Genomic DNA, 15743 nt, shown 5'->3' on the forward strand with positions numbered 1-15743 from the left:
CCCCTCAGACCCATTATTGTACCGTTTGGAGTCCCCAACTGTAGTATTGGGGTGATCCCCTATTTAATAGGGATCCACCCTTCTCTCAATCAATTTCCAAATCTCTCTCTTTCTCTCTATCAATGTGTCTTCCTCCATTAATTTTTCAATCTCTCTCTTTCTCTCCATTTTGTGTTTAATTTCTCTTTCTCTCTATCAATTTATCTCTACAACTTATCTCTATCTTCTCTCTGATCAATCCATCTTCTCTTTTCATTTTCAACTTTGTATCATCTTATTCTAACTTCAATGGCTAGTCCAAACTCCCAATATAACACTAATGAAAGCTTTAACGATAATGAAAGCTTCGTAGAAATGTTACATAATTACGAGGAAGTTGGTTTATCGAATGACGGGGTCGAAGAAACTTTTAAGTTTAATGAAACGCCGAATTCATCGGTAACTCATAAGCGTTATACTCATGTAGATGATAATGTGCTCGTTAATGCTTATTTACATATTACCACTGACGCACTTGTTGACAATGATCAAAGAGTGGGTACTTTTTGGAACAAGATTGCCGGACACTTCAACGAGCGTACAAATCAAAATCGTGCTCCAAAGGATCTTAAATGTCGTTGGAGCAAAATTAACAAGCAATGCGCGAAGTTTTGTGGGTATTTGTCATTGTTGTAAATGAACCCAAAAAGCAGAGAAAATGATGATGATCGGGTAATTACTCTTACTATATTTGGACAACATTATGATTTATTTTTGACAACATATTTGAAATTAAATTTTTTATTTTGAAGTTGAAATCCGCATATGAATTGTTTAAACGAAACAATGGCGACAAACCTTTTAAGTTCGAACATTGTTATAAAATTTTGAAAGACCATCCCAGATGGTCATCAAACTTATCTCAATCTACGTCAAACAAAAGAAAAACTTCTTCGGATCAAGACGAAGGATCTCCCTCTACAAACCAACAAAGACCACTTGGAAGAAAAGTAAGCAAGGAGGTTAGAGATAAAGGCAAAAGTGGTGAAAGTTCTATAACGATTGAGTTTTGGAAGGAGAGAAATGCAAATCAAGAGACTAGAGATAAACTTCTCAATGACTCCATAAATGCGCAAAAAGAAAGTCTAGTCCTTCAAGAGAAACAATTAGACGTGAAAAAGATAGAATTAGACGTGAAAAACAAAGAATTAGACGTGCAAATAGACACCAACAACGTTAAACTCATAAGAGAAGAAAATCTTCGGATGCAAATTGGAGTAGAGTTGATGGACAAAGATAATTCAAACATGAATTCCGAACAACTTGCTATGCATAGGATGTTGACAAAATGGATGAATGCGAATAATTAGATTAGTTTTATTTTTTTTAGAGTTCTATTTTAGTTGTTTTAATTATGCATGATTTTTAGTTATGAGTTAAATCTTAATTAATTTTAATAAATTTGAATTATAACAATTCATAATTTGAATTTAGGAGTCCTTATTGGGAGCCTTGGAATTGAAAAAAACTCAAAAAAAACTCAAATTGTCCTATGTGTCAAGACGCTATTGAGTTTCTCTTTCCTAGATGTCAATGTTGAGATCCTCAATTCAAAAGACATCTCCAATGCAACACTCTAAAAACCTAAATATAATTTATGTGTCATTTCCTAGATGGTTAGAGCATCTCCAATGCAGAACTCAAAAAAATCTCTATTCATCCTACGTGTCAAGTTCCAATTGAGATCTCACTCCTAGATGGAGTCAATAGAGATCCTCAAATTTTTTGTGTCTCCAATGCAAAACTCTAAACTTGTCTTATTTACTTATGTGTCATGGTTATTTTTGTAAATAAATAATTAGTTATTTTAGAAAATATAGAAGACTCGATTTCTATTGGTTGAAAATCAAATATTGATGAGGTGGATAATTAGAGATATCTCAAGAGGACACTCTAGAAATAGAGTGTCCTCTTGAGATATCTCTATTCCACCCTCGACACGTCATCTTAGATATCCAAATAGAGTGTTGCATTGGAGATGGTTTTTAAGAAAAAACTCTAAAAATCCTAAGTGGCACTCGGAGTTTCTAAGATTGATTGTTGTATTGGAGATGCTCTTTAGAGCATCTCCGAGCATCTCCAATGGGACACTCAATCTCTAACACTTAGAGTGCCACATATGACTTTTTTGAGTTTTTGTTAAAATATCATCTCCAATGGAACACTTTGTTAGAGCATGTCCAATGTGGGGGGGCTGGGGCTCCCAAATTCAAAATTTGGGAGCCCCAGCCCACATGCTCCAACCCGGGAGCCCAGCCCAGCCCCAGCCCACATGCTCCAACCCGGGAGCCCCGGGGCTGGGCTCCCGGGTGGGTTGGGAGCCCGGGCTGGGGGCTCCCAGCCCCAATTATATTCCCGTTGGGATCCACCCCAATTTTTTTTTGTTAAATCTCATTTTCTCTCTCTCTCTTTTATCTCTCTTTTATCTCTCTCTCTCTCTATTTCATCTCCTCTCTCTCTATCAATTTGTCCTCCATTAATTTTTTTTTTCAATGGATCCAAATGCCAATTTGCATAATTTAGGCTATATGGAATGTTGAACTCCGATTTCAATTATGTCGATGAAGTTAATTTATCCAATGATGGGATCGAAGAAAGGGTCGAAGAAAATCTTGATTGTAATGAAACGCCAATGTCGTCGGTTTCTAGTAAGCGTTATACTAATGATGATGATATTGTGCTCGTTCATGCTTATTTGCATATTGCCACCGATGCGATTATTGGTAATGATCAAAGAGCGGGTACTTTTTGGAGCAAAATTGCCGAACACTTCAACGAACGTAAAAATCAAAATCGTGTACCAAAAGGTCTTAAATGTCGTTGGGGCGAAATTAACAAGCAATGCGCGAAGTTTTGTGGGTATTTGGCATTGTTGCAAAGGAACCCAAAAAGCGGAGAAAATGATAACGATCGGGTAATTACTCTTATTTTACATTTTGACAACATTATGATTTATTTTTGACACATATTTGAAATTTTAAAATTTTATTTTTGTAGATAAAATCCGCAATGGCAATGTTTAAACAAAACGGCAACAAAGAATTTAAGTTCGAACATTGTTATAAAATTTTGAAAGACCATCCCAAATGGTCATTAAATTTATCTCAATCTTCATCACACAAAAGAAAAAATTCTTTTGACCAAGACGAAGGATCTCCCTCAATAACCCAACAAAGACCACTTGGAAGAAAAGCAAGCAAGGAGGCTAGAGATAAATCCAAAGGTAGTGAAATTTCCGCGGTGCTTGAATTTTGGAAAAAGAAACAAGATAGTAGAGATGAACTTATCAATGACGCCATTAATTCGCAAAAAGAAAGTCGACTACTTCAAAACAAACAATTAGAAATGAAAGAAAAAGAATTAGTCATCGAAGAAAGAAAATTAAACGCTAAAGTGATGCAAATGGGGATAGACTTGGTGGGCAAAGATACTTCGAACATGACTCCCGAACAACTTGCTCTTCATAGGATGTTGATCTTAAATTGGCAAAAAAATAATGGGGGTGCATTTTAGTGATTCTAATTAGATCCTTTTAATTATGTATGAATTTTAATTATTTATGAATTTCAATTATGTATGAATTTTAATTATTTATAAAATTTTAATGATTTTAATTATAATAATGTAATGGGTGAAAATTAAAACACAAACCTCACACACTTACACCACACATGTACAAAATTTAGATTTGGGAGCCCAACATTGGAGTTGCTCTAAGCCCCGGAGCTCCCAAAATTCAGGGGCTCCCAAAATTGGGAGCCCGAGCCCCACATTGGAGTTTGCCCTTAGACACTCTATTATGAGTTGGACACATTTATTATAGAGTGTCTAGAGAGAGAAACTCTAAAATGAGAATGCCTACTTGAGACTCTCTAAGTGTTACTTTATAATTTCAACCAATAGAAAACTTTGCTTTTCAACTACTTTTTCTCTATTGAATTGAAAATGGACATGTGTATTTAGTAAGAGATTTTAGAAATCTCCATTGGAGACCAAACAAATGTAGAGTATCTCTATTTTGACACTAGGAAAGAGAATCTTTTTTTGACACTTGACAACTAGATTTCTAGAGTGTTTATTAGAGTGTGCCATTGGAGATGCTGTAAGGGTTTATTTCAATTGCGTAATTTTATGAAAGGATTTCATAGAAATTAGGGCTTATTCTCAGTCATCTGAGTATTTCAACAACAAAAAAATAGTCATCTGAGTACTATTTCTTTTTAGGTTTAATCTTTCCTAGAGGTAAAATTAGTTCGCGTACTGAAATTTTAGTTGATTATAGTTCTCTTTAGTTTGATTAGGGTTTATTTCCTTATAGTAAGAGAGATTCTTAGTGAAATTTTAACGCTCTTATACATTAAGTGGATCTTCTTGTATAACGCTGAAATTTGTATTCTCGTTTGCTTGGTTCAGTTGATATGGGGTCTTGATTTGCATTGGAGAGTGAGATAAGGTTTCTTTTTCGTGTTGGTATCCGATCCACTTGAAATTTCTGCCAAATTCCTGCCATTCTTTGTATAATTGGAGAGAAAATGACTCCTATTTTTCGAAAAATCTTTTCTGCTTAAAGCACATAGTGATTATACATTATTCCCCTGTTAACGTTTGAATACCCTTTTCCTTAATCTTATAACTTAAAAACTAAAAGACACCCATAAGATTGTTTTCGTTTGAAAATTGGTAATTGTTCTCAGTATTGTTAAAAAAAACTCTTTTAAGATGGGGTTCACCAACATGCAGATTTACATGTTGAAATTTGAAAAGCCTTCAGCTTTTTGTCTTGTAAATTGTTCTAATACTGGTTATTTATTTTCGCAGGATACTATAACCAGATTCCTACTCGCTGGAGTGGGTAATGTTGACTTGCGGAGAAATATCAATTACTTAATTGTGGACTCAAGTATGGTAACAAGCTTTGGCGAATCTTCATATATTACAATACGTTTTCCTGTAAAAGATGTCTGAGGGCATAAGCTAGTGAAATATGGGTTATACTTTCTTGTTCATCTTAGGCTTCACAACGTATATTTTAGCTCAATTAGATATTAAATGTCGGTTTTTGTCTATCTTTAGAACATATATGTAAGTTCAATTCCACATTAACAACTATATTTCAGAAAGATAAAGCTACCCATGTTTTATGTCTGTTCTTTTGTAGTTGAAGTGAGAATAACATACTTACAAACTATTTCATTGATAGAAAAGACTGAAGTATAAGTTTAGCACCAATTAAGTTCAATTTCCTAATGTTCTTTATGTCCTTGATTTTGATTTAGAAACAACGGTTAATGCGATAGAAGATGCATTTGAAGATTTTACAACAAGGGAGGATATTGCTATCGTGTTGATTAGCCAATATGTAAGTCGTTCTTTATATTCCCAACTTCTCTTTAGTGTATTTCTTGCTGTTATTGGACTAGTTTAATTCAAACAACTTATTTAGGGAGGAAAAGGATACATCGAAAGAGAAAAATAAGCTCCTTTTAGATCCTCACTAGGCAAACATATGTTGTATTTTTAATTTCTCTAACGTTCTATTAAATGACATGATGAAATTCGACCAACTCCTATTTACCTTTGCGATCAAGTTGCGAACATGATAAGGTTCTTTGACTCTTTGTCGATAGCTACAATAAACCCGTTCCAGAAACTTTGGAGATTCCTTCCAAGGATCATCCATATGATCCGACACACGATTCTGTTCTTTCTCGAGTGAAGTACCTATTTTCTTCTGAATCAGTAGCCTCCGACAGGTGTTGAGGAGTTGATCGGAGCTTTGTTATGCATTTATCGATATATGAAACTCTAGATTCTTGTTATTTATATGTTTTCTATTTCTATTGTAATCTGTATTTTATGTTTAATTTGTTTCAAATTATATTCCAAATAAGAACAGTAATGTTATAATAATTCAAATAAATTGTTTTGGAACCGACCTGTTGGATTAAAAGCTTGCTTGCAAGCAAAACTGTATTCTCTTACCAAAACCGGCCGGTGTGCTATGAGATCATATCTTTTTGGTTCTCTATGGGGGCTATGTGTACAAGGGTATTTTATCCAAAAAAAAGGAAAAAAGATGTCTGCAACCCCGACTCATTATGACCACCTCACTTCATATGAGATTAGAGACATCTTGGTTTACTAGAGTTCCGTCTGTTTGAAGTGAACATCTTACTTCTCTTTCTGTCTACAAAAACCAGTTAAAATTTTATTAGCCGGGTTGTCTAGGATATCATCGTAAATATGGTAAGAGAAAGTTGACGTCATGCTGGCACACATTTTACTCCCAACGCATATTTGGCACATTTTTTTCCCGAAAGAAGAAACAGACCCCTTAGATAAGTGGAATTAGGTGGATGGTCTTTTTTTGTCGTTGAAATTAAGTGGATGGTCTCGATTTAAAGAGAAAATAAAACATCTTGGTCAAGTCAGTCGGGTATCGGGTAGGTGGTGGGTATCACAATCCGAAGGTGGCTATGAGCCTATGACGAGTGCGTATATCATCACCACTTGATTCTCTTTCCATATCTTGTCAGTTAAATTTTTATTAGTCGAGTTGTCTAGAATATCATCGTTATAGGAGAACTTGACGTTATGCGTAGCACACATTAGACTCAAATATTTGTCGGAACTCGGAAAAATAAACAGACCCCTTAAATCAGTGGAATTAAGTGGATGGTCTCGATTTAGAGAGAAAAGAGAACATCTTTGGTCAAGTCAGTCGGGTATCGGGTAGGTGGTGGGTATCACAATCCGAAGGTGGCTATGAAGAGTGCGTCTATCATCACCACTACCAATGCTAGCTCACTAAAAAATTACGCTAGAAGAACCACTAATTTCTTACTTTCTTCTTCATCTTCTCCTCTTCTTCATCTCAGAATCAGACCTGTCTCTTCTCCACCCTACTAATAAGTCTCTCTCTCTCTCTCATATTGATTGTTTCTCGATTCGTGTTAGTCTTTAGTGGATTCAGAAATCAAAATTGACATGAAATTGATTTGAATTTCTTGCTGATAAGATTAGGATAAGATTTTGAGATCCATTCCTGGGTAATACTTCATTTTGTTAAATTCCCATTTTGATTTTATGCATGTTCCTAGTAGAGTTGGAACTTGTTATTCATCAATACTATCTTATGAGTTGACTCTCTGTTTAAGATGATGAATATGTGAAATTTTTGTCTTATGATGTTAATTTTATTTTTAATCTTGTGAGTTGTGATTAGTTTAAGAGGGAGGGGATTTTAATCGTGGTTTTGATTAGATTGCTCCTTGTTAATCTTTGATCATTAATTGGGATTTCAGAAAGTGTGAATCTTTTGTTCATATAACTGTTGAAACTAAATATGAAATCTAGTTTGTTTGTAGTTGGTTATTGTTCTTAAATTTTTATTATGTTCTTCACATTCAATCAATAGTCAGACATCGTCGGCATTGTTAGCTATGGATGCTATTGGAGCTGTATCTTCTAAAGAAGTGCCTCAAGGTTTAGAGGTAACTGATGAAGAAGAGTTTGCTTCTCAGTCTAAACTACTTCAAGAATTTGCCACCATGTCTATTATCGACAAGGCATGGGTTTTTCCATCTGACAATGGTATGGCCTCTATCTTCATAAAATTTTACTTTCGTTCGTCGAAAAATGTATTTTTTTGCAATATATTGATATCTGAGTATATTTGTGTGTAATTGTTTACCTGTAGGAAGTAGTTCTCGTGCAATGTTTTCCGTTGCCCAACCAAATATATTAGGAAACAAAAAGCGAACGCATATTCTTTCCGCTCATATTTCAAAAGAGACTAAAGAGTCTGTAAACTTTCAATGGTCTCCATTTCCTGTTGAAATGTTGGGTGTATCAACAATTGTCCCATCACCATCGGGATTGAAAATGCTCGTCGTGAGGAATCAGGAAAATGATAGTCCAACCCAATTTGAAATATGGGGTCCATCTCAATTGCAGAAGAAAATACATGTTTCTAAATCTGTTCATGGCTCAGTATATACAGATGGATGGTATTTACTAATAAACCTGTTTTCATGTTTTATCTGTTTGTATGTTTAACTGTTTCTAGAGAGGGAAGTGGACAACATTATAACTTTGAGAAGCTTTCTCGACTTCATAGGTTTGAAGGGATCTCCTGGAACTCCGATGAAACTTTAATTGCATATGTTGCTGAGGAGCCATCACCGTCCAAGCCTGTCTTTGATGGTTCGGGTTACAAAAAAGGAGGTTCAACTCAACGGAGAAGGGAAGTGGTAGTTGGAAAGGTCAAGGAGATTGGGAAGAAGAATGGGGTGAAACCTATGTGGGAAAAAAACGTCCTGCACTATTTGTAGTCAACACTGTCAGGTTGAATTTCATTCTCTGTAATCATTTTGTTAAGAATGAGATACATATGCAGAAAGAAAATGATTTCAACTTCTCGTGATTACAGTGGAGATATACAAGTCGTTGATGGAATCTCGAAGTTTTTAAGTGTAGGACAAGTTGTTTGGGCACCGAAGATGAATGGTTTGGATTACTACTTGGTTTTTGTTGGGTGGCCATCAGATTGTGGTTCTCAAAAACTGGGAAGAAAGCTTGGTATAAAGTACTGTTACAACAGACCATGTTCACTGTAGCCCATGTGAGTTACTGGAGTTTAAGTTTGTGATATTTTTCCTTGTATCATTTTCTTATTATGTTTCAGAGACGAAACAACTGAAGATACGACGGCAATCATCAATCTAACTCAAGATATAAGTAGTTCATTCTTTCCTCGGTTCAGGACTTCAGGTTCATTTTATTACTTCACCTCTTTGCTTTGACATATGCAGTGTAAGCGACTATAGTTTTACTCATGGTTTCGCCTCAATGTATGTGAAGCCCATCTGTTTTACTGGAGAAAGGAATAATATGACAGATGGTGTTATTGTGTTAATACTATAAATTATTAAACCTCGGCCTATTCAAGAATGCTATGTTTCTAGATGTTAAGTCCTTGGAGCAGAGGAAGAAAAACTTCTAACATGAAAGTGGACCCAATTGGTTGAACTGCTCTTCCAACCCATGATTTAGGTCCACATAAGCTCCTTCCACATCCCACATTTCCTGGGCTAGGTTTTAGTCTTTATGCCGAACAGAGAAAAACTTATGTTTGATTTGCGAGTTCTGGAAGGATTATCCATTGTAGTAGATGGGAACATTATTCTTTCTGGTAACATCAAAACACTGAAGTGACTACTCTCCCATAAAACTAAAGAATGAATTTTGTATGACTTTACCAATTTCTTTTCCTTTCTATGTATAAAGTGTGCAGTAGTCCTACAGAGCCTCCTCAAATCAAGTATGGTCGTCCTATTGCGAATGAGCCAATTGCAACTGCTGGATGGGGTTGGTTAGATGTTACTAGTCCTCTATCTAGATACTCTGCGAAGGTAAGCAACTTCTTTTTTTGACTTTCTAATTCTAGCACTTGAACTATTGTTAAACATGTCTCTTGTTCTTATCTTTGACAGGTTACATCTTTGCTGTCATCTCTCCAGTTTAATATTATATCAATCCCTGTTAGGCGTTAGCAATGTCACCGAAAACCTTGCAGAAGGTACTCTTTCGATACCAAAAATATTGATTCACCTTTTCAATCTCTACTGAAAGAATTTTAGTAGTGAATACTGAAGAGTCTGGGTGGGAAAGGATAGGGGGGTCAAAAGGGTAAGTTCTGAATTTGTGACTATGCACAAAAGTTTAGTAGGAACTGACCTATTTTTCTAATCCCATGATAATTGAACTGTTTCTTCGTAATGTTTTAAGTTCGTTTGTATAGTTGTACTGATATCAATGACTGTTGAGTTCATTTCAGGAGCTAATAAACCTTATGAGGCCATATTCGTGTCTCACAAAAGTCAGAAGAATGGTGGATGTCTTCCACTATTCGTGATCCTTCATGGCGGACCACATTCTGTGTCATTGGCAAGCTTTAGTAAATCTCTGGCTTTCCTATCTTCATTAGGTTACAACTTGCTCATCGTAAATTATAGGTGAGTCCCATAAATTCTTTTTCTTGTCATTCAAACTTAGACTTGGATCTACTTTTGCTAGCTACTTAATACTGATCATCATATCCATTATCCAACATCAGTTTAATGGAATATAAATTTTGCTCCCATGCTTCTCAAAAACTTGTCCGGATAGCATTATTAATTGCTTTCACAGTAATCGGCATTGGAGGAGGATTCACCGTATCTCAGACTCCATGAATTCTCGAAAATTAACAATATTCGTTTGTGTTATTACTGCAATATTTCAACTGTTTTAGTGACAGATTGACAAAAAACAAAATTAGTATTCCACCGTTATTGGAATCACTTGATTTTTTGTTGTTCAGAGGTTCATTGGGTTTTGGGGAGGAAGCACTGCAATCTCTTCCAGGGGTGTTTTAACTTTTACTCTTTTATATCAATACACATACAGGTGTTTATTGTCGTTTGTGGATATTTTTTGGTTTAGGTATTTAAACAAATCACAGTGAAGTCGTGTTTTCAGACAGTAATCACCAGTTTTTATTATGTCCAGAATGTTAATGATGTACTCACAGCTCTGGATTATGTCATTGAGAAGGGACTTGCAGACCCATCAAAAGGCGCTGTTCTTGGAGTTTCACATGGTGGCTTTTTGACGACCCACTTGATTGGCCAGGTACAGTTTAATTACTTATTATGAAGTATTAATATATCATTTTTATCATGCTAAGATGCTATAATATGAGATTATCTTTATGATTAACTCAAGCTCGAGTAAATAAACCAACAGAGTATGATAACAGTGAGTTTAGCAACTTTTGTGTATATTCTTGTATCTGATAGTTTCATTACACCCATGTAATTTTTGTATTTGCTTTTGACAGCTCTAAGATACCCGTGTTGTATGTAGGCACCAGATAGATTTGTCGTAGCAGCAGTGAGGAATCCTGTTTGTAACCTTGCATTGATGGTTGGTACATCTGATATCCCTGATTGGTGTTACGTGGAAGCATATGGTACTAGTGAGGGTAAAGCTCACTTTACAGAGGCACCAACACTTGAAGACCTTCACGGCCTTTACAATAAATCTCCAATTTCGCATCTTTCAAAGGTATGGTATATTTGTAACTGGAGTTTGAGGTTGGGTTTTCCCTAAAACAAGCTCGAGTTGAGTTTCCATGTTTTGGTTTCTATGGTATTTCATAACAAAATACTGAAACTAACTTGTTTAGGAGGGCACGATAATATTTTAGTTTCAGTCACTTACTCACTTATATAGTATATAATATTTTCGGTCATACTTATTCTAAGATTAAACAGGAATACAAGTATGACTATGTTAACTTTCAACTTTCTTTTTCCTCAAATGTGTCTCTGTTAGATTTTAATTGTCACTCAGACGGGTAGATCCAATACTACCTTAGAAGGAATAGGTAATTCATATTGGGGCAATTTCATGTTCACGCTCTGAAATGCAGGTCAAAACACCGACTCTTTTCCTTTTAGGCGCACAAGATCTTCGTGTTCCAGTCTCTAATGGATTGCAGGTAAGATTTTCTTTTTACCCTTCAAAGTCTAAATTCTTCGGAAATGACAGTCATTGCTGGAAATTATTACATAGATAACATGGTATAACTTTGTGTAGTATGTTCGAGCATTGAAGGAGAAAGGGGTTGAAGTAAAGGTGATTGTTTTTCGTAACGATTGCCATGGAATTGAAAGGTACGCTAATATACTCTATAAGCTTATTTTCTGGAACAAAATTAGTTGTTAAGTTGGATCAGATTCTTGACATTATTGTTTCTTTCATACAGGCCACAATCAGAGTTCGAAAGCTTTCTCAACATCCGTGGTTGGTTCAAGAAGTTTTTAAAATGAACATGTATGTTAATTGTTATGACCATTTCAAATACTTGAATAAACTATAAAAATGGTGATTCGGAAGCTTATTTGCCTCGGTGGTCCTCATTCCAGTGTTCTCTTGGAGAACTTAACTCGTGTCGTTCTATTGGTAATTATGATATTTAAAATAATGTTAATACTACATTTAGGGCCATGATAGTGGTTTCTGACTCCATTGTCTCGCTAGTTTGACTGCATTCTACTAATCTAGTTTCAGGGATCCTGATATTATGACCCTTAAAATAATAAATAGACTCTAGTTTTATGGTTTCATCTGTGTTTGTTTGAACCCTGAATCCTTTTCAGAGAAAATTGTGACATCTCTATGTCTAACAGGCTCTAAAATCTATTTTCGTAAAATTTGGACTAATGGCACGTTATGTTTCTTCCTAGATGATTTCTAAAATCGTTTTAGGAAAAACTCCGTTTGGGCCTCGGACGGGTCAATGTCGGAAAAAATATGCTTGAGACCGGAAAGAAAAGGTTGAAAATCTCCCACTCGAGTCAAGGCCAAACTCAAAAAGATCCAAGTCAAACTTGGTCAAAATCCTTTGACTGGTCCCGGGTCAACCCAAGATATGTCTCGGCTTAGCCTAGTCAAAACCAGACCTAGGGATAGCACGTCCCAAACGCGCTCAGTCCCTAGCCGTTCGGGACCAACATATGTCATCTTGGATTCCAAGTCCAAGATGCATAGGGACGCACAAAACGCGTCCTAGACGCGTTTGGGCACGGGACAAGTGCCTAGACCATCTCAGACTCCAAGTCTGAGATGCTTAAGTGCACCGGAGACGCGCCTAAGACGCGTCTCGTGCATCAGATGGCATAGGCCGTCTCGGACATTTAAGTTTGAGACGCCTCTGGACGCGTCTGGTTACTTCAGACGCGTCCTAGACGAATCTGGATGCACCAGTCGCATCCTAGGTGCGTCTGGAAGCTTCCAGATGCATTCGGTCGTTCCAGACGCATCCTTGATGCGTTTGGACACCGTCCTTGGACCTTGGTCTCGATCCAATATGCGTCCAAGACGCGTTTGGGATGTTTGAGACAGGAAGTCTCGGACATTCCCAAGTTCGGTTGGGACTGGGATGTCCGAGACCTATGGGTCTCGGACTCCCAGTTCGAGTAGGACTAGGAGTCCCAGTCCTTTTTGGATTAGGATTTGCTAGTCCCGGGTATCCCAAACTCCCGGGACTCTTTCCCGGGATGGGTCACGCCAGATGCGTCCTAGCCGCCCTGGTTAGGTTAGTTTCTAAAATTTGATTTAGAAAGTCTAACCACCCCTATCTTCTTCCTTCTTTTGGCTTCTAAGCTGTTGTTTTTGATGATCGTCATCAGCAAAGACACAGTTTTGATTAAAATAATCAATCTACATAAACCCTAAAACATGTTTTTCGAAAACTATTTTCAAAAAACTAAAGTTCTAAGGATATTTGCTATTGAAAATCAATCAAAACCTTCATGATTACGTCTAAATCACATTCAACCCAATCATATACATGTTCAAATCCATATTCAAACAAATCTATCTAGTATTCAAGTTTGAATCTAATTCGTCTAGCCAAAAATAATTTCATGCAACCGGCTCGTGATGTCACTGTTGGGAATTACATGTCTCTAAGACTACCCTAATCATCTAGCTAGTGTTGTTAGCGGAATCTCAAACATCATATGTTTAAAACTAGATTATCCAGGATCATATACATGAACTAACTATGAACTAGAAGGAAAGATGAATACCTTATTCGCTTTTCCACAAACTAAATCCGGACTAGTATTTGAAAGATAAAGAGCTTCAAGTGTAGCTCCTCTACTTAAGACACCGAATGTATAACTTGAACTCACTTCTTTCAGTCAGCTGGGACCTTCTTGAAGGTTGAGATGAAGAACACCTTCTTCTAGACTAGAAAACTAGAATGAGAATTTTTCTTCTGAAATCCTCTTTCTCCAATAATTGTGTGAAGAGAGTAATTTCCTTCCTGAGAAAATTCTGCACCTTTTCTGTTCTCTAACTTGGTCCTTATATAGGCAATCCCTTAGTAGAGTTTCACTCAAATAATAATTCCTTAAGTCCCACAGAAAAGATAAGCTTTGTCAGAGTCCCATCTGACTGGGAATCCCTATTAGGACCATACTCCCATTAGGGTTTTTCTTAGTGTATGGTCGGCCAGACTAGCCCCTTAATGGGCTTAGTCTGTCCGGCCCACTACCTTCTTTTGGCCGGCCATCCCTTAAAGGGGTTTGACCTAGTTGGTCCAAAAGTGAGTTTTACACTTTTCCGGGCTTCCCTTTCGAGCCCTATTCTTTTTTATCTTTTATGCACTATCAAACTGGATCATATCCATCTATATGCCAATTCCCACTAGTCTATTTTCTTTGTTCAAGTTACCATTCTTATGTGTAACCCGTTGCAGGATCCGATCTATGTTAGCCGCAGATAACCGAAGTGATCTGACAGACGTAACCGACTTCTAGCTAAGCATTACGACTCCTAATTGAACTAGACTGAATGATCTTCCAAATAAGGTCATCATTATCCTATGAGCCAAATCGTACGCATTGCCATCTTGGTCGAAGGACACCCCTTCGGAAGGACATCCTTCAGACCGCAAGGACATATCCTTCATAAAGGTTGGTTTAAGTTTGTGGAAGGCTTAAACTTGTGCTAGTACGGGATCAAACTAATTACATGTGCCACATGTTGTCGAAAGTTCGAGGGGCGAAAGTTTATTCTGTGACAAGGCCCTAGAACCCCTTTAGGGACGATTGGGTATGTGAGGTCAGCGGGCTCTCGCGTCATTTTTCCATCCCTAACCACAACTCATGTGTGCGTCTATAGGCATCCACTTTTATTTTACTCTTGGACCATCCCTTTTTCTTTGCGCCTCACAGATGAGGGTGGTCTGGGGTAGGGGTGGGAATCGGACCGGACGGGCAGTCCGTGGACAACCGTCGTCCTGGTCCGGGCAGATCGGACACATGCTACCATTGACCGCTCGGACAATCAGACTAAACGAAAATTACTTGGTGAAAAAGCCCGTCTATAACCGTTTTTTTTTTGCCAGACTTGCCGGACATCGGTCGGACGGGAACGGGTATAAAGCCCAAAAAAGAACAAAAATTGATCCATTTATTAGAAGTTCTTCTTCACTTTAAGCTATAAGAATGAAGTGATGAAGATCCAAATCTGAAGTTGGATCTCCATTTGACAAAAACAAAGATTACGCAATGATACTGTTTCATATCCATAATTTCACACAAGAAAACATAAAGTGCAACATCATCAAGTAGAAGCAGCAAGGGCCAAGGAGCAACACTGCAGCAACACATAGGCAAGAAATCGACGACGAAGATGAAAAAAAAACATTAGAACATAGGCAAGAAATCGAAGAAGAAGATGAAAAAAACAAAAATAAATCGAAGAAGAGAAACAGTGGATACCTACATCATGAGAGAGTCTAAGTGTTCAAGATTAGAGTTCGTGAAGATGAAGTTGATTTTCAGATTCAGAGTAAACAAAAAACAATTTTTTTTCCAGATTATCAAATAATCGAAAAAGATGGAAATAAAAAATAATAATAAAAGAAAAGTAACAGATTAAGAAGAATAAGAAGATACTAACAGAGATTCAAAGAAGAATAAGAAGAACTGAGGACGAAAACGAAAAAAGGCAGGAGAGAGTGAGTGAGGGGTTCAGCCGTTCAGTCAATTAGAATGAGATGTTTAAGGTCAGATGTTTCAATACTTGTTTATATATGGTGACTCTAGGTATTAATCTAACCGCTCACATTAAACCCTAGTTAA

The 15743-nt window shown here is 36.8% G+C and overlaps 1 pseudogene across 1 annotated transcript; it reads left to right on the forward strand.

The window, feature by feature from the left end:
- The first annotated feature begins 7456 nt into the window (after positions 1-7456).
- On the forward strand, positions 7457-12093 carry LOC147551127 (acylamino-acid-releasing enzyme-like; annotated as a pseudogene). The gene is made up of 13 exons (XR_015237035.1): positions 7457-7632; positions 7739-8048; positions 8159-8385; positions 8471-8811; positions 9328-9452; positions 9534-9619; positions 9878-10055; positions 10403-10448; positions 10561-10713; positions 10948-11148; positions 11516-11584; positions 11683-11759; positions 11852-12093. The product of XR_015237035.1 is annotated as an acylamino-acid-releasing enzyme-like (transcript).
- The last annotated feature ends 3650 nt before the right edge of the window (positions 12094-15743 follow it).

Source organism: Eschscholzia californica, unplaced genomic scaffold, assembly GCF_041429995.1.
Source record: "Eschscholzia californica isolate CP2 unplaced genomic scaffold, dmEscCali1.0.p SCAF_3, whole genome shotgun sequence".
Taxonomy (NCBI): Eukaryota; Viridiplantae; Streptophyta; class Magnoliopsida; order Ranunculales; family Papaveraceae; genus Eschscholzia; species Eschscholzia californica.